At 38.5% G+C, this 19,899-nt stretch overlaps 1 long non-coding RNA gene across 10 annotated transcripts in view; it reads left to right on the top strand.

Moving 5' to 3' along the window:
* The window catches only part of LOC115290805, an 89,241-nt gene extending 70,130 nt beyond the window's left edge, over positions 1-19,111 (top strand). For 6 of the 10 annotated variants that reach the window (XR_003908241.1, XR_003908232.1, XR_003908213.1 and 3 more), the window contains 2 exons: positions 12,289-12,401; positions 14,408-19,111. This is a non-coding gene — a long non-coding RNA (uncharacterized LOC115290805). Of the gene's footprint in view, positions 1-2,520; positions 2,593-9,990; positions 11,013-11,061; positions 11,504-12,288; positions 12,402-14,407 lie in introns of those variants that run through there. The other 4 variants (XR_003908227.1, XR_003908224.1, XR_003908230.1 and 1 more) reach the window with 4 other exon arrangements.
* The last annotated feature ends 788 nt before the right edge of the window (positions 19,112-19,899 follow it).

The raw sequence follows: 19,899 nt of genomic DNA, 5'->3' as shown, positions 1-19,899 counted from the left end.
TTTTTTTTTTTTTTTAAACAAGGGCCTTCATTTCCCTTATAAGCTAGGCTCTGGAAATAATATAACCATCCCTTGCTTTAGTAAGCTTTTATTCTTTGTGGGCTTTCTCTCCTCCGTTTGCTTCCAGCTTTCCCTGTGGGCTTCCTGGGCTGCCTGATAGCTCACCAGCTTCTGCTCACCCTACTTTGCCCCACCCTGCCCCACCCACCTAATATTTTTAACTCTTTTTCCTCACTTTTCTTTTTTTTAAGTATGTATTTTTTTAATTTTTACTTATTTATTTTTAATGGTTTTTTATTTCAAAATTTATATCCAAGTTGCCATATACCGCAACAATGATTTCAGGAGTAGATTCTTTAATGCCCCTTACCCATCTCCCTCCCACAGTCCCTCCAGCAACCATTTGTTCTCTATATTTGTCTCCTATGTTTTGTCCCCCTCCCTGTTTTTATATTATTTTTACTTCCCTTCTCTTATTTCATCTGTTTTGTATCTTAAATTCCTTATATGAGTGAAGTCATGTACTAGTTGTCTTTTTCTGACTGACTTATTTCATTCAGCTGCATATTATCCTCTTTCTATCCATGTAGTTGCAAATGGCAAGATGTCATTCTTTTTGATTGCCAAGTAATATTTCATTCTATATATGTACCACATCTTCTTCATCCACTCATCCATCAATGGACATTGGGCTGTTGTTGATAGTGCTGCTTTATAAGCATTGGGGTGCATGTGCCCCTTCAAAACAGCACACCTGTGTCCCTTGAATAAGTACCTAGTAGTGCAATTGCTGGATCATAGGGTAGTTCTTTTTTTTAATTTTTTGAGGGACCTCCATACTGTTTTCCAGAGTGGCTTGCACCAGTTTGCATTCCCACCAGCAGTGCAAAAGAGATCTTTCTCTGCATCCTTGCTAACATCTGTTGTTTTCTGAGTTGTTAGCTATTCTGACAGTTGTGAGGTGGTGTGGTAACTCATTGTGGTTTTGAATTATATTTCCTTGATGATGAGTGATGTTGAACATTTTATCATGTGTCGGTTGGCCATCTCGGCGTCTTCTTTGGAGAAGTATCTATTCATGTTTTTTGCCCATTTCTTCAGTGGATGAAATTTGTTTTTTGGTTGTTGAGTTTGGTAAGTTCTTTACAGATTTTGGATACTAACCCTTTATCTGATAACGTCATTTGCAAATATCTTCATTAGTCAGTTGCCTTTTAGTTTTGCTGATTGTTTTGTTTGCTGTGCAGAAGCTTTTTATTTTGAAGCTGTCCCAATAGTTCATTTTTACTTTTGTTTCCCTTGCCTCCGGAAATGTGTTGAATAAGAAGTTGCTGTGGCTGAAGTCAAAGAGGTTTTTGCCTGCTTTTTCCTCTAGGATTTTGATGGCTTCCAGGCTTACGTTTCAGTCTTTCACCCATGTTGAGTTTCTTTTTGTGTATGGTGTGAAAAAGTGGTCCAGGTCCATTTTTCTGCATGTTGCTGTCCAGTTTTCCCACCACCACATGCTTCATTCCACGTGTTGGGTCTTTTCCCCCCCAAGATTTCTTTTGCTATTCGGAGCCTTATCTGGTTCTATACAAATTTTAGGATTGTTTTTTTCTAGCTTTGTGAAGAATATTGGTGTTATTTTGATAGGGATTGCTTTCCTAACTTCTCTTCATCTTTACTAACTCTGAAATACTCTTGTACCCACAGGGTTTGGCTTTTATAATTACTTGATCAATCAATTACAGTACTGTCTTGAACTTTGACAAAACTTTTATTCAAATTCTGTTGGGAGCCCTTGTAATAATTGCTGCTCTCTGCTTGTGATTTCTGTACTTCAAAAAAGATAGAAATATGTGCTTGTTTCTAGTCGGTTTTGTTTTGTGTTTAATTGAGGTGTAACTGCTTTCACATCGAGTTGCCTCAGAGATGGGTGAGTTATTGATGATCTGGGGTCCAGCACAGGTAAAGGGTAGAAACTTAGCTGTAGCAGTATCCTGGTTTGCTATTTTGCAGATAGAGTAAAATGAGTAAATTAAACAATCTACCCTCTAAATAATAGAATAGCATTAAAACTTCTTTTTCTTGAATGATTATACTATAAAAATATAGTTTCAGATATAAATGCCAGGAAGTTAGAATCCATTCTGATGGGGGAAATGGAAAATAAATGAGTTAAAATATGGCATAATGTTAGCAGTACATGATGCTGGGAAGATAATCACAGGACACGGAAGGGGCTCTGGGGGTGAGTAGGAAGGGCTGTTGGATGTAGACAGCTCGATTGGACAGGATGGCCTCCCCGAGGAGTTAGCATTTGAGCAGATACCTTACGGACATGAAGCAGGAGGACCGTGGTAGTTACGGAGAAAAGCAGCCCCAAAAGAGAAAATACAAATTTGGCTTTCTTCAGATGATTCAGCTTCTTTGAAAATGATTAATATAGAGGTTGTATATTTGTTGATGGTTAAGTATCTTAAACTCTGGCACACTTGAAGTTGACGTGTGTCAGCCATTGAGTATTTCTGTTCTTAGGTCCATTTTGAGGTTGGCGATGGTATTGAAGAAATTTCATCAGGCTTTACATTGTAGCAGATGGTCTTAAAGGTGGGACATACCTTCATGCAGTTTTATCTACTTTAGTTGTCCAATATGAAGTAGAAAAGCAGATTAGAGTATTTGTTTTAAAATAGAATTCCCTCATTAAAGGAATCTTTATTTGGGGGCACCTGGGTGGCTCAGTCAGGTAAGTGTCTGACTTTGGCTCAGTTCATGATCTCACTGTTCCTGAGTTCCAGCCCGGCATTGGGCTCTCTGCTCAGAACCTGGAGCTTGATTGGGATCCTGTGCCTCCCTCTCACTCTGCCCCTTCCTCGTTTGTGCTCTTTCTCTCTCTCTCTCAAAAATAAGTAAAATGTTAAAATTAAAAGAAATCTTTATTTGTAAAATACACTGAATAGGATTTTTTCCAACTTAACTTTACAAGAGCGTAAGTTCTATAATCAGAAGGTTGTCAGCAACTGAAAACAAATTGTCATGATAAATATTGTAAGTCTTTTTATTTATGTGTGGGGCTTGTACTTTTAATGATTTAAATTTTAGAGTGTTAGTGAACTTGTTTATTCTGTTACTAAATAATAAATATAATTGGGTGTTTATTTGTCCATCCTTGGTTTTTACCTAGGAAAACATTGCCAACACTAAAACTTTAAGTCATTACCCTAAGAGGCTGTTTGCTAGAGGGAACTGTAGTAGATTGTTTGCTGCCTTATGGAGTGTTTCCAGAAATTTTTCCAAAAACTGTTAACTTTCAGTATTTACTGGTATATTTTGTTATGATATTTTTGTTATTTAAAAGTAGTTTGTGTTTTTCTGACTTTGGGAAAACAATAAGAAATATTTTATTTAATAACTAGCTGGTATCTCTCAAGGCTACAGGTTAAGATATAGCTGTTAGAAGGTTAACTTTTCTTTGGGATCCATAAGTAGAATTCCATTATATTCATTTGGGTCTTTTAATTCCTGTGCTGTTAGTATTTTTAGCGAGAGGGAGCTACAGATCTAATATTGTGTAATATAATCTGCTTCAACAAGTCTGATTAGAAGAAAACCTTTATTCAGAAATATGGAGGGGCACCTGGGTAGCTCAGTCAGTTAACCATCTGACTTCAGCTTAGGTCATGATCCCACAGTTTATAGGTTCAAGCCCCAAGTTGGGCTCTGTGCTGACAGCTCAGAGCCTAGAGCCCGCTTTGGATTCTGTGTCTCCCTCTCTCTATGCCCCTCCCCAACTCATGCTCTGTCTCTATCTCTCAAAAATGAATAAACAATAAAAAAAGTAAAAAATAATATAGATTATCAGGATCTTGAAATACTTGCTAACGGATTGGGACTCTAGCTAGTCAGTTGTGTTTGAAAAAATATGTAACATAATATAAAATTTGTAAACTTCAAATTTTTATCAAGTTCCAGTAGTCTTAAGAAGTTGCTATGGAAAACAGTGTAGAGGTTCCTCAGAAACTGAAAAGTAGATGATCCAGTAATTTTCCTTCTGGGTATACACTCAGAAGAATTGAAAGCAAGGATCTTGAGAGAGTATTTGTATACTCAATGTTCATAGCACTGTTATTCACAATAGTCAAAAGGTGGAAGCAATCCAAGCATTCATTGACAGATAAATAGATAAAACATGGTCTATACATACAAATGAGTATTATTCAGCTTTATTTTTTTTTATGTCTTATTTATTTTTGAGAGACAGAGACAGCATGAGAAGGGGAGGGGCAGAGAGAGAAGACGACACAACCTAAAGGAGGCTCCAGGCTCCGAGCTGTCAGCACAGAGCCCAACGCAGGGCTTGAACCCATGAACCATGAGATCATGACCTGAGACGAAGTCAGACGCTTAACGGACTGAGCCCGCCAGGTGGCCCAAGTATTATTCAGCTTTAAAAAGGAAAGATCAAGAGGTGCCTGAGTGGTTTCATCGGTTAAGTGTCCAACTCTTGATCTTGGCTCAGGTCATGATCTTGCCGTTCATGGGATGGAGCCCGGCACTGGGCTGTATGCTCACATCAGAGAGCCTGTTTGGGATTGGGATTCTCTCTATCTGCTTCCCTCACCCCACCCTACCCCCACTGCCAGCTTACTTTCTCCCTCTCAAAATGAATAAATAAACTTTAAAAAAAAAAAAAGGAAGCATGCATTAACAAAACAAACATGACTGGAGGACCTTATACTAAGTGAAAGAAACGAGATACAGAAGGATGCATACTGTACGATTCGTGTGTGTGTGAGGGTCTAGAATAGTCTCATCCATAGAGACCGAAGGTAGAAGGTGGCTGTTGGGAAAGGTGGGGAGGGGCAATGGGAAGTTGCTGTTGAATGGCTGCAGGGTTTCAGTTTTGCAAGATGAAACGAATTCTGGAAACGAGTGGTGGTAGTGGTAGCACTACAGCATGAATATATTTATTACCACCAAACTGCACACTTCAAAAATGGTTACGGTGGTTTTCAAAAAAAGAGGGAAAAAAGCAACGTATTTGTTATTTTTAGCTCCAGAACAAAAAGAAACTACTAATCCTCATTAGTTGGGGAATGAGGAGTAGGTTTAGACACAAGTGAAACAGAAAGGACAGGATGTTGATTAGTTGTGAAACAGAGTTGAGGGTACATGAAGATTCATTGCACTAGTCTGTTTACTTTTGTGTAAGTTTGAAATTTTCCATAATACAAAATATTTTTAAATTATTATTTGTCATTCAATTTAGAAGACTAAAGTTATTTCACCAGGGGTTCCTAGTGGCTGCTGTAACCCTCCATGACTAAGGAGCATTTCCAGTGGAGAGAGCGAGCTGTGGCCAGTGAGGAATGGAACAAATTGTGAAGGATGCTGGAAGGGGTAGAGCTTCGTGTAGGCAGTGAACGTCTGTGAGTCCCGCTCAGTTGCCTTCCTTTTATTAGAACAGCTACTGCCTGAGACCAGGAAGGTGCAAACAGTTTTTACTGTCCCTCAGTGTTCTTCATTCCTACGGCCTTTCTTCTCATGAGCCCAGACTCCTATGGAACCTGGTCTGGATCACCCAGCAGAAGAACCAAGTGGCCCTCAGGGTTCTTGGAAGGCAAAAGGTTTATTTTACACCACGGGCTCAGAGGTCTGAGCCCCAAAAGTAAGCAGAGGGAACAATTTAAATAGTCTCTTACTTCCATATTCACCTTAATTGTATTTGGCACGTGCAGCAAGCTGAGTAAGAAGAACCCGGCCCATCAGTCCTGTCAGCCATCTTAGAACAGATTTTTCCCTATCAGGACGGGCTGTTCTTGTCTGTGTTGTCAGGAACTACCACAGAATGGCACAGTGACTACACACTGTAAAGTTACTATTAAGAACATTGTGGTCTGTACTTCATAGAGCCTGAATTTGTCACAGACATTTCTACTTTAGGTCAGCATGCATCTGTTTTGTCACACTGGCACTGTTTTCTGTTTCAGTTCCAAACACGGACCTTTTTTTCCTGTCTGGGTGGGAGTGTGCTTCCCGGCTGTTGGATGTTTAGTTATTAGGCTGATCATCTCTTTTGGACAACACTCTCTTTAGCAGGGCTGAAGCCTTGAAGACCTGTAAACATCCTATTCTATCTACTGCCATGAAAACTAGACGTTGGAAAGCAGAAACATTCTGATGCATATCCATGTTAAACTTCAAAATGTGCAGAATATGGTTTTGTTAAACCAATAACATTTACTCTTTCTAGAGTTATCACTCTTGGTTATAGAGGCACATAATATAGGGGATTTAGTACAAGAAGAATGACAGTACATTTTTATTTGCTTTGTGTAGGAAATATCTAATTAAGTGTAATTATATGATGGCCTGATTCTGGGCACAACTCAGATCATTCTGTAGACACAAAAAGATCTGCTTTGGAAGAGCTGAAATATCTACAGCTCATGGTGGAGGAAGTGTATTACTTTTTTAAATAAACAAATCCTACATTTCTTTCTAAGCCTGTACCAATAGATCTAATGGAATGTGGGCAGAGCCATTAAATGTTGAACGCAGCAAATCTGACATATTGCCCTACCTACCAGAATAAGGTGAGAATACTCCGTGTTTATCTTCATTTAATAGGACAGAAGTCTGGTAATGTCCTGCAAAAATCTTTCAGTGCAGTGGCCCTGGACTTTTAGCACTTGCTATAAAATTATCAAAAATGGAAGAAATAGCATATTCTACAGTATCAAAATGAGTAGTCTCCTTGTAAAGCATACCTGCAGTAACTTGCAGAATGTGATGGCTAGTTTAATGTGAGACGTCATTGGCTTGTATTGTTTTTAACAGAGGAGTCCTGCTTTTCAGTTGAATTTGTCTAGTTTTTATAGTCAGAGTCTGGAGGAGCGAGGCTGCCACACATACACCTGCAGTGAGCACAGAGAAACGCCGGGCCATCTCGCATTGAGTTCATGGAGTGATACGGTTATAATTGAGCATTTGTTTAAAGAAATTTCTGGAGTTCATAAATATTTCATCACCACAAGACAAAATAGGGCAATTCCATAAGTTAAATTAAAGCAATTTCAAATAGACATCGAATAGAGAATCTTTTTAAATATGATTGCATTCTTATACTGTTGTGATTAATTTTTCATCAATCTGTTTTCTCCCAAGACCGATTTGTCTCAATGCAGATTTTTAACACCTAGTATGTGTAGAACGTTAAGCTAAATACGGAAAGAAGTAGAAGATAGGAAAATCAGTGACAACTTATGTTTTCAGGCTCAGATGGAAGCCGTTTCAGAAGCTGAACATAGGCATTCCTTGTTTTATTGTGCTTTTGCTTTATTGTACTTCACAGGTACTGCATTTTTTTTTTTTAACTCATTGAAGCTTTGTGGCAGCCCAGTTGAGTCTTTCAGTGCAATTTTCCCAGCAGCATTCATTCAGTTCATGTTTCTGTCACATTCTGGTAATTCTCGCAATATTTCAAGCTTTGTTGTTGTTAATTATATTTGTTATGGTGATCTATGATCAGTGATTAGGATTTTCTGAAAGCTCAAATGAAAGAAGTTCTTAGCAATAACGTGTTTTTAAATTAAGGTATTATTACCTACGTGGCTTGTTTAGCCATAATGTTATTGCACACTTAATAGACTACAGTATAGCGTAAACATAACTTTTATATGCACAGAAACCAGAAGAGTCCTTTGACTGTGCTTCACTGTGCCAGTCTGGAACCATACCCGCAGTGTGTCTGGGGTGTGCTTGTCGTCAGTTCCTGAGAACTGAGGATCCTGTGTGTTAGGAGTGCGTGGCTGGCTGTTACGAGAGTAGGTGTGAGTAGTAGTCATGCTGCAAAAGGCTAGGTGGTTATGGGTGATAAACACAATCCCCATTGCACTTAAATTAAAGCCCCAAATCCTCACTGGGCCATTTGAAGTTGGTCTGGCTCATACCAGTTTGTTCTGTGTACTTGGTCCTCATTGCCCGTCTTTCTGCTCCTCCCAAGTCACCATATTATTACCTGTCCAAGGACTTTCACATAGCTAGATCCCTTTATGTGGAATGTCACCTCACTTACTCTTTGCCCACCTAGCCAGTTCCTGTTCAGCCTTTAGATCTCAGCTTAAATGCTCCTTCCAACAAGAGACCTGACCAGGACTGCTGTATTACAAGACCACAGAGCTATGTATGACAGAACACCTAGCCCAGGAGGAGAAGAGCACCTGCTGAGGTGCCCAATCTTAAAGTCCCCTGTGGAGTTTGTCATAGCTTCAGGTGTTATTCCACCATGACAGTTAACACCTTGAACCCAGAGATCTATTATTTCTGTAATGGGACTGTGAGCTTCCTGAGGGAGGCGCCATAGCTCTGTGGAGTTTATTTTGGCGTAAGAAATGAAGGTAGCGAGCGATCGGAGCATTACGTTTTGCAGCTGGCTAGCTGTCGTCTCAACACCATGTTTTAAGCATTCTCTTCTCTTTCCATGGAGCCCTTAAATTTGAAATTTTCTGACTGATAAATGTTTTGTGTTTACAGTACCATTTAAGTCAAACAAGATGGAGTTGAGGGGCACCTGGGTGATACAGCCGGTTAAGCGTCTGATGTCTGACTTCAGCTCAGGTCATGATCTCACAATTCGCGGGCTCAAGCCCCACATCAGACTCTGCGCTGACAGCATAAAGACTGTTTCAGATTTCCTGTCACCCTCTTTGCCCCTCACCCACTTATGCATGCTTGCTCTCTCTCAAAAAATAAACTTTTTTAAAAAAGTAAAAAAAAAGAGATGGAGTTGAGTTGGCAAAGCTGCTCATGTAATATTTATTATAGAATTCCCATGTAAATTAAGGCTGCTGCTACAACAAAACAGTACAAGGAAGAAATAACTTATGACCAGAAAAAAAAAGCTATGATTTTTGCTTAGATCTTAGGATGTGTAAAGTAGTAAGATCAAAAAGTAAACTAACTTCTAAGGGACCATAACGCTCTGTGATCAGGTTGCAGGCTCACCCCTGTTAAAAAAACAAAACAAAACCAGTTTAAACTAAGGAATGATTTGCATGAGAATGTATTTTACTTTGGATGTTCAGTTTTCTTTTAATTCTTAAAAGTTTTTATTTAAAATCTAGTATATATAGTATAATACTGTTTTCAGGAGTAGAATTTAGTGATTCATCACATGTAACAGAGCTCATCACAAGTGCCTTCCTCAGCACCCATCACCCATGAGGTCCATCCCCCGCCCACCTCCCTCCACCAACCCTCAATTTGTTTTGTGCTCTAGAGATCATGTTTGTTTCCCTTCATCTCTTTTTTCCCCCTTCCCATATGTTTATCTGTCTTGTTTCTTATGAGTTACACATAGGAGTGAAATAATATGGTATTTGTCTTTCTCTATTTTGCTTAGCATAATAATACCCTGTAGTTCCATCCATGTCATTGCAAATAATAAGATTTCATTCCTTTTGATGGCTGATTAATATTCCTTTGTGTATATATCACATCTTTATCCATTCATCAGTTGATGGACATTTGGGTTCTTTCCATAGTTTGGCCATTGTTAGTAATGCTGCTGTAAACATCAGGATGCATGTACTCCTTCAGATCTGTATTTTGTATCCTTTGGGTAAATACCTAGTAGTGCAATTGCTGGATCTTAGGGTAGTTCTATTTTTAATTTTTTGAGGGACCGCCATACTGTTTTCCAGAGTGGCTATATCAGTTTGCATTTCCACCAACATTGCAAGAGGGTTCAGCTTTCCTACATGAGATGTTCTTAAAGTAATAAACATTTTGATAGAAATTTGGTTCTGTGATTCGGTGACATTTATAACTAACTTACAGAATTCATTGATCTTATTAATGTTTTTTTTATTCTTTATTTTTGAGAGAGAGAGACAGAGAGTGAGCTGGGGAGGGACAGAGAAAGAATGAAACACAGAATCTAAAGCAGGCTCCAGGCTCTGAGCTGTCAGCACAGAGCCTGGTGTGGGGCTAGAATTCATGAATTGCGAGATCATGACCTGAGCCAAAGTGGAATGCTTAACCGACTGAGCCGCCCAGGCACTTCCATTGATCTTTTAAACGTGAGACCTCAGTGTGACATTTCTGACGTGACAAGTGGAGTTTTATGATTAGTATTACTTAAGATGGTATATAATATTACTTGCCTTAATGAGCTGTAAATCTTGCCTTCTGAGTCATAAAATCTCATGCCATTATCGTGAAAAGCCTTGATCAAAGTGAGAGTGGTGAAAGTTGTAGAATTCAAGAAATAGTAGCCCAGTATTTGTTGTTACATCTTCTGGGCTAGGTGCATTGGTTCAGGGAAATGATAGGACTGTAACTGTAACAAAACTGACTATGATTGAAGCAAAAAGGAATGAAAGCTACTTAAAGGAAAGATCCAAGTTTTGGAAAGGCCAACAAAGCCTCTGGTTACTTTTTGTTTTTGCCAAAGAATGGTAGCAGACATGAATTGAGAGGAGCTGTGGACTAAACGATAGGTTCTCTTGATGGATGTGGAACAAATTTGGGGTTTACAGATAAGTGAGTGATCGAGGCATAGAGTAGGAAAAGTGTGTCTGTCAATTAGTTATGTTTTCCCTGAAATTTACTGAAAATGACAGGGGCAGGGATCTGTGATGCATGTGGGAAAGGAAGGAGTAGCAACTGCCTACAAATAAGGCCAGCATTCAGTTTTCCTTGGTTAAAATTTGAGTATCAAAATACCAAACAGAATCATTTTATGAACTTTCAAAAGCTTGTTGATTTAAAAAAAAATACATTTTTACTTAGCACAAACCATCATCTAAAACCTAGGTATAACTCAGAGCAGTCTTTAATCTAAATATTTAAGTGTAAATGACAAGTTATTACTTTAAAGAATGGCTCAGAAACCTATAAACTTGAGAGTCAAGCCACTTAATTTTGTAACTTTTGTCTAGATACAAATGTATTTGGACTTCACATGATGAAAAACTATGGGAAAGCTGAGCTAACTCAGACGTGTTTACTACTCTTAATTTAAGGTGAATATCGAGCTTATTACATTGATTTTGATTTTCTTTGGTAACCTATGTTCCACAGAATTAAAGACTTTCATTTGTATACATAGATCCAGCAGAGAAATGCAAAGCATTAAGCAGTAATGTTAGTATAAACTCTAGTGGTGATTTATTAATTCTATTTAACAGAAGTATATGCATGGTATAAAAAAAATCTCATAAGCTGTTTGTCTTCATTACATTATAGGTAGGGCCAATTCATGAAGTGTAACTTTGGTAACAATTTCTGAATTTTAAAATACGGCTTCAGTTGAATGAAGTATTCTCCTATTAAGTGATTTTTGACGGTGCTTGGCTGATTTCACCTTACAAAATACTGTGAGACATTTGTATTTAGGATTGAAACTACTGTGCTCTACAAATGAAGGAGAATTAATTTTCAGGATTAATGAGGATTTTGAAAATCTAAGCTTCACACTACAGAGACCGAATACTGACTGGATGTCACTTACAGCGTAAGATTTAGGCTCCTCAGTGGATTTTGTCTTAAACCTTGTAGTGTCGTTCTCTTGTCATATATACCGTCCTCCTCCCTCTCATGGAAACATAGTAGTCCTTATTTTTCTGTCTCCTTCGCAGTATAGAGCCCAGACTTGAGACAAAAACTTCGGAGATGGAAAGCCAGGAGGCCACTTGCTGAGGTCCAGAACCCGGCTTTCTTATTCAGCATTTGGTTTCCAGCGCTTAGAAACATTGAATATCTGTGGAGTGAATGAATGCCTTATTTTGATTGTAGAAACAAGTTAATTTTCATGTACCACCATTGTTGCTCTTGGAATTCAGAGTTTCCAAAAGCAGAAAAATACTGTTTCTAGGGCCAGCCCGTTGTTCTGGTTCAGCATTTTGCTTTCTTTGCTCGCCTTGGTTTATTTGCATAAAAAGAGCCAAGTTGCTGCTATCTAATGTCATTAGATTCATTATTGATATTGTTATATTTAACTTTGTGGGGAAAGGCGCGGGGAGGGGGAGGTTTCAGGAGATCAGGAGATGTGTCTAATACTACCGTAGCTGTGTGGAACCACCCTGGTATTGAACTGTCATTGTTACCATCAGAGCCAGCAGCTGACCTGCCATGAAGAGTATTTTCCTTCTAAATAGGATCGCGATGCTCTCTGTATAGAGACGTGTACATTTTCATTTTTCTGTGATAAAAACGGCATCTGATATTTTCTATTTTAGTGTCATGTTAGAGATTTCATTCCATGCTCATTTGTTCATTCACATGTATTTTTATTTTTAGCTCTAAGCGAAAGACATGAGGCCTAAGACTGAAATGAGGTTGTTTTGAGGCCATCTGATTTCTGACTAGAAGGTGTGCGATCGCCTCGTCCTGAAACCACTTCAAACAGAATGGTAATGGCAAAACCTAAGAGAAAGAGAGGCCTTCATGTTTTTCCATGTCTGTTCTCTTATCCCAATTCCTTCCTCTTTAAGATTAAAAATTTTTTTTTAATTATGAACAAAATGTATTAAATAATATGCTGATATAGCCTAACTAAACTGGGTCTCCAGCAAAGAGTTGTGTAAATCTACATAGTAAGCTTGGTAGAGTTGTTTGAACTTTTTAGTGAGCTACTTAATTAGTGACAAAATCTGTGTTCTGTGGAAATGCCTGAGCCATTAGGAATTTGCAGATTGAAATAATTTTCTTCCTTTGAAAACTAATAGGGTTTGCTCATAAAAAGGACTCCAGACTAGAAAGTTAGTGTTCTTATCACAACTTTCTTTTGCTGTCAAAGAATTTTGATGTCTTATATATGTGTTTTTTTTTTAAGATGTAAAGTCCTATTAAAAATGTTAGTGGATCAGTTAACTCTGCTTTAATTATTACCTGTATCTTAGTTCAAAATGTATTTTATAGTTGACAGTAGCAATGCTTGTTTTTATTACAGTAAAACATTTTTTGAGAGAGTGCTGCTATTTATTAAGTTTATTCCAGTGGACCAGGTCCTGTTAAAACAATGTTGATGTGGCAATTACTAGGCAGAATTCCCCTAGGAATAGAATTTCAGTAGGTTCTTTGCTTAAGTTCAGATTTAATAAAAGCCATCTTTTCAGAGTAAGTGGTTATTTGATATTTCTTGAATAGTGTTAATAGCAAAAAATAGTATCATGGGTTTACTTATATTTAGCCTGAATTATACATTTGTTTAATTGATGGCATGACAAGAAAATGAAAGTATCAGCCCCTTCCAGAGGATAATATGAGCGGGGGGGAGCAAATTCTACTGAACTGTGACAACATTAGTATATTTTTAAAAGTCATGCTTATTTCCATGTTTTCTTCTAGGGTCTCAGTTGTTGCTGTAGTGCTACATTACTTCATTTCTCTACAAACAGTATTTTCTTATAAAGAGTATTACAAATAATACCTTTTAAACAATATTTTCTCCGATATTGAGAGTGACTTAAAGTTAAAAAAATTTTTTTTTTAATTGGTGTATGTGGCTTTCTGTGATGATAGACTTAATCACATGCCATGCAAATCCCGGTACCAGGGAGACTCACGGGAGTGTAGTGATGATCTTCTGTCTGTGATCTCGGTTAGCCTGCAGTCAGTCTAGCTTTGTTCCGAAGAGAAGCAGCGCACAGTAGGGTTTTCTTTGTTTTCTAGATCTCTTGACGAGTTGTGTTATTCTTCTGGAAATGTGAACTCTGACCTCTTGCTTTTTTATGGAAAAATTAAACAGAACAATCTAAAAAGCATAGTTCTTAAGCCTATAGTAGAAGAATTGTTCTTATAGTTCACGTTTGTGTATTAATGCTTTAATGAGAAACAAGTAGATTGTTTTCATTTTTTTTAATTCTTGTTTCTTATGTTTACCCAAATACTTTATTTTCCCCCCAAGTAAAGCCTATCAAGGCTGACCCTGTTTGAGGTTAGAAGAACTTTGAAGGTCATCTTTTCTGTTTCTATGTCATGTGCTAAAAACTAATGTGATGGAAGTACAAAGACTTGAACCACTATTAATTGGCTAAAAATGTGGTTTCTAAAGGCATGTGTTTAAGAATGAAATCAGTAATCTCATGTATACATCTGAATTCTGTCACCATAAGGAAAGCTTTTTAAAAGAAAATATAGAACTGATGCCACTTTAAAGCCTGAAATTGTAAATGTGAAGATACTTGGACCCAAAAAACATTAAATAGGTGATATGTATGAGTATAGTTTAATATTTTTCAATAAGTAAACTGCCTTGTTTCTAAGCAAAACTTTAATGTTAGACTTAAGAGCTATAACTGCAAGATGAGAAACATTAAAATGTGATTTTGAAAATTATAAAAGTAAATATTGACCTTTTCTGAGAAAGTTTTTTCCTTTTGACATTGTTTAATTTTTTTTCCTTTTTGTTTTTTAGGTTTGCAATTTTTTTTGGTGATGGCATGTTCAGAATCTTGGATCCCTAAGTTGAATATGTTGGAAATATTTAGGAACTCTACAAATTATCGTTTTGTATATATAATGACTTACTAGGTGAATCAGTAGATTTAATAAAAAGTAAATAAAAGAATAGGTATTATAATTTTGTGTTTCTAAGTTGACATGCATGTCTCAAATTGTCATCTATCAGTATTAGTGTCATTCTCTGGAGACCATTCTATTTTGAAGATTTGGAGGTTTTTACGGACCCCATATTTCCCCAGGTAGCTTACGTCTCCCCTGCCCCCCACCCCATGTCAGCTCCTTTTCCTTTCTCCCACAATGCAGTGTAGCTTACCTAGATCAGAGGTAGTTATTGATCAGGAAGAGATCAAATGACAGTCCTAGAGGTAATAATAATAAAACCTCAGCTTGGAAACGGTCTATATTAGAATATACAAATTATATCCAAATACACTTGTGACAAAATGTTGATTTTCAATTTGGTTATTATTATCTAGGAACAGAAGTGCTAATGGGGTGGAAAAAGACGAGTGCAGTTTCACCTCCTCCCTCGCTCCCTATTGTTGGGTGAATGACTTAGGGGAAAGTAAAATAGCCTAGAGGCAAGACCATTTAATTGAAAAGGAGAAAAAACAAAACTTTAATCTCCAAGACAGAATACTTCCGCTTAAAAATGTGAAAGTTAGCTCTATTCCGTGTACCTGAACATATTATTTTAAAACTGTGGGCTCAGTTTCACATAGACCAGAGTGTGAGCTAGGGTCTGTTTGACCATAGGAAGGGCTGGAGAGCTTGTTATTTGCTAGGAGAGTCAGACGGACCTTGGGTGACAGTCTTGGTTGACTTGTTCCCTGGCCTGTTCCTGCTGGATTAAGGGGTTTGAGGAATGTTCTGGGTTTTGATGTTCAAATAATACAACAGCCTCCCTATCCCTATGACCAAAACTGAGGAAAAATTGATTTTTAGGACTGTATTTAGAACAGCTTGGCAAAGGATCATAGATTAAGGCTGAGAAGAATTCAAGGAACTATGGAGACTGAGTGGTAGTTCGATAGAATGTTACTGTATTTGTTTATTAGAAGTTTTATTATTGGTAGATTATCTAAAAATACGGAAGTTTGTGTATAACCCAAGTTTCCATAACATTTCTATTAGAAGTCTTGCTTTAAGAGGATTTGACTGATAAATATATTTAATAGGGGTAGCACAATGAAAAACAGTCGATTTTTAAAAAACAGGTTACATTTTAATTTAAATGTGTGTTGCCTAAATTTGCTGTTTTCCCATTACAACTGGCTTTTTAAAAACTCTCCTTCTGTGATACTTTTATCAATAGAGGTGTTTCCTCTTAGCCAATTCTAGCCACAGTATTGACTGGGCCTCGGCACATGATATGTCCAGAAGGAATTAGACAGACAGGAAAAAACTTGGTCTCTACTGGAATGAATATTTTAAAAACCTTCTTGGATTCTGAATACTTTGAGTTCAAATGAAAGAGACCTGAGAGAAGGGAAAATTTAAGACCCCAAGAATAAAAAAATGGTGGTGGGAGATAAACCCTTACATAGCTAACTAAGTAATAAGGGAAGGAAATTAATTTCCTGGAGATTATGATACAGAATATGAAATCCCTTGGATAGTAGGCATTCTTAGACTCACGGGTAATTCACACTAGCACACTGCAGTCTTGTAAGGATAGTGGCACGTGATCTGAGGAAATATTAATGAATTTCCTACATGGAGTTGGATGTTTATTTTAGTGTGTTACAAATGGGTATGCAGCTCAAAAATGAACATAATTCAAAATAAGTATCTTAGATACAAGAGAAAATACTATAGAAAGTGGATCTTTTCTCCCTATTGTACAATGTTAGAAAGTAATGTAGAAAATGGAGCATGGTAGAGAATTGATGGCATGACTATAATCAGTATTTGATGGTTGTTTACTAGAAACTTCTAAATAAAACCTTACATTTGTTCAGTGTTGTCCTTGGTTGTACTGTAACAGAATTTTAGTGAGAAAATGTGTTCCTTCTTGGGTCACTCTACTCCATAGTCGGGTACATCACTATGAAAATGGAGAAATCTAAGCTTCTTTACCCAGGGAGGAACAGATCTTTGTAAATTTGGGTACAGAAATTGCATAGAGACACAGAGAGGAGGTGAGCCTAGAACAGTTCTTTGTATCTGGGCACTTTTTGACCACCTTTTGAAAATCTGATGGTAACTATGGATCCTTTTTCCCAAGACTGCAGTTTCTGAGGGTAGAGGGTCTGCTCTTGGCTGTCATGTCAGGAAGCCCTGATCTAAAAGATCATCTTCATTTCCCTTCTGACCTTGCTCTGACTTTATTGTCACTGTCTGTCAGGGGTTCTCAAATGGAGCTACAAGTCTTGAAGGACACTCACGGCCTTCCACATTGAACTGAAGCCTCACGTCCAGAGCTCTGTAACATAACGGAGCAGACAGACATCGGTCACAGAGTGGTACAAAGAGAGCCTGAGGCGGTGAGGGGGGCACAGCCTCCTCCCTACTGGTGCAGGGGTGCTTGTTCCATAGTAAGTTGACTCTTAATGTTTTGTTTTTAAAGTGAGCATACTTTTTCTAAAACCTCAAATTACTATAAAGGTGTTCTACCTAAGTGTGACTTTTTCCTCATGTGTTAAGATGTCGCATTAATGGTGTGAAATGTGTACTTCAAATTAACATAGTAACTGGGAACCTGGGATTCTGTTATTTTGTGACTCTGAAAATTATAACACGTTTTCAGGGGAATTGTTGAGATTGCCCAATAATTCATTCTTTATTCCTTTCAAGTTCCTGAATGTATTATTGTCTCTGAATCTTATTAAGCCATTTATAAGATTAGACAAAACTGTCTTCAGTTCATATTTTGGCACAGAATGGATACATTGAATTGATCTTATTAGAAATGTATTTTGACAAAAAATCCTATTTGAGTGGCTCTCATCTTCATTTTGGAATCTCAGATCTCCTGCTTGTTATGTTGTTCATTGGGACCTTGCTGCAAAATACAGCTTCACTCAGAAGGTCATCCTTGAAAAACCAAGAAATCTGAAGAAACTTATTTTGGGACTGAGTAAAGAGACGGAAGAGCATCGGCAGATTGACAACGCAGCACACTCTGGAAACATCTTAGACTGCACCGCCTTTGTACATGAAACAATTTGACTGTTTTATGAACTGGACCTATATAGAGAGAAAACAACCTCATAAAATGTATCTTTAATGTAAGGAAACAGGACTCTGGCCTCTAAAACATTTCTGTCAGGACCATTTGCTCTGACTACTCACTGATGGAAGGAGGAGCTTGGGTCATTGAACTTGACTGAAAGTTAGATGCCACGTATTCCGGATCTGAGGGTGTTTCTTAATTTCATCGGGATATAGTGTTTTGGGCTTTCGCAGCATCTGCCTCCCATGTGCCTTTCCTGTCCCCTGAGAAAGGGGCTTGAGTTCATCTGTGCCCTGATACTTGTTCTCTGTCCTTTCTTTTCTGGACTGTTGACTTAAATTTGGGGGAGACGTGGAGCACACAGGATTCCTGTTAAATCTACCCTGCTTTCCCTCCCCAGTCATTGTGTTGCATTTCCTTTTCAGCTCTTCTCAGTGTTGCCCAATTTTAGCCCCTTGGTTAGGTCAAGGTGGCATTAAAATCGCACCTTCTTAGGCTCCCTTCCCGTGTCCTGTTTGTTCTGCCCGTAGTGGGCGGTTTTCAGTTGTACTGCAGAGGTGCCCACGTGGCTTCTCATTTCCCTCCCCCTTCCCGTGTGTTCTGCTGTAGAAGGAAAACAGATCGAGCCTTGGGGATTTGAGCTGTGTAAGGTTTGCCTCCACGGCTTCACAGCTCAGTATTTAAAATACAGCCTTATAGTTGTGCTGCCAACAGTAGTCTCCTTCGTACCTTGGCTCTGCGCTGGGCACTGTCCCCGCATCCTCTCCACTGCTCGATTCTCGAGGCCAGGAATGGACCGCATGGTGCCTTCTGCACAGGGTCAACGACAGCTTCCTCTCCGGAGCTTGTAGTTCCGGGGCCGTGAGTTAGGGAGGGATTGAAGAGATCCCCGTGTCCTCCCCTGGACTCGCGTAAAAGCAGATCACGTGCAGAGAAAGTCCTAATGCCAGGATGATTTTGAAAGCAGGATTTACCAAATTTAGTTCAACCATGAACCTGCATTGACTACCTTGGTGTGCCATACTTTCAACAAAATGAAAGCCTAACCCTCGAAAAACCTTACCAGATTAACCCTGACGTAAGTCCAATGTGATATGACTCAAAGTTTTTACAAGTAGTTTTCAGAAACGTGCAAATATGTTTTGTGTAAAAGAGTATATACTGTATATAATAATTTTGTTCTAATAAATATTAAACTTAAGTGGTCTCAGTATTTAAAACCTAGTAGTTTGAAATCACTTTCTTGAGTAACATTTTAAAGTACATAATCTTTTTACTTTTCATGTAATGTGCAAGTATTCTTAGAAGCTGTTTACATGTGTTTGTTCTCCACATGTAAAACTACTGTGTCCTCAGTAAGAGTTTCTGAACCTTTTGGCTGTAATTACCAAGTGCTTGGGATTGGGCCGGCTGGAAATGCATATTGAGCTTTTCTGTGTATGTAGCACACTTTGTCTAAATAAAGTAGCTTTGTACCCTGAAGGAGCTCTTAGTAATTAAATTTTTATGAAACATGAGCAAGGTAAAGGAGAGGAAACAAAGGGATCTGTAAGTGATGGTCTGAATTAGTGGCTGGGCGCCTGTTAGGTGGCAGAGGTAGCGAGTCCGTGGGAACGGGGCCGGGCGGGGTTGTGGAGCTCGAAGAGGAGAGGAAGACGCCCCTCTGGAGTCCGTAGTGCTGTGGCCAGTGTGCGCAAGCTCTACTCCATGGGACTGAGTCCAAGGTCAAGGAAGCTTGGTACCTGCAGTCTATCCCCACGGTTTCTGAACCATCAGCAGAGGATGGGTGCCAGCCTGAGGCAAAACAGGGAAAGGAAAAACAAAGATGGGGTAGGGACTTAAAAAGATTTTTTCACTTTAAAGCATTGTCCTTTTAAACTTTTGTGTCATTCTCTTTACTGCGTGCCCCTGGTAAAATAAAAATCTTGCCATCTCAAATTAGTTCTCTACAGATACCTAAACAGTTTTATCGGCCTGTGAAATCAGAAGGCTGGGCGCTGCTGTTTCTTGGAAATGTGCCGGATTAGCATATTAAGGTCCCATTTGCTTATCCTACAGCCCGTAGTTCATAGGACACTGTAACGTGCGAAAGAACAGTTTGGGCAGGTAGATAAGTGCTTCAGCATTGGTGTATAGTGGGGGTCTCTGTCTCAAAAAACCTAGTTAAGGTAGCAGATAAGGGGCGCCTGGCTGGCTCAGTCGGTAGAGCACACGACTCCTGATCTAGGGGTCTTGAGTTCAAGCTCCACGTTGGGTGTAGAGCTTACTTT

Source organism: Suricata suricatta, chromosome 1 (genome assembly GCF_006229205.1).
Source record: "Suricata suricatta isolate VVHF042 chromosome 1, meerkat_22Aug2017_6uvM2_HiC, whole genome shotgun sequence".
NCBI lineage: Eukaryota > Metazoa > Chordata > Mammalia > Carnivora > Herpestidae > Suricata > Suricata suricatta.
The sequence above is the reverse complement of the archived record's forward strand: the minus strand, read 5'-3'. Positions and strand labels throughout refer to the sequence as shown.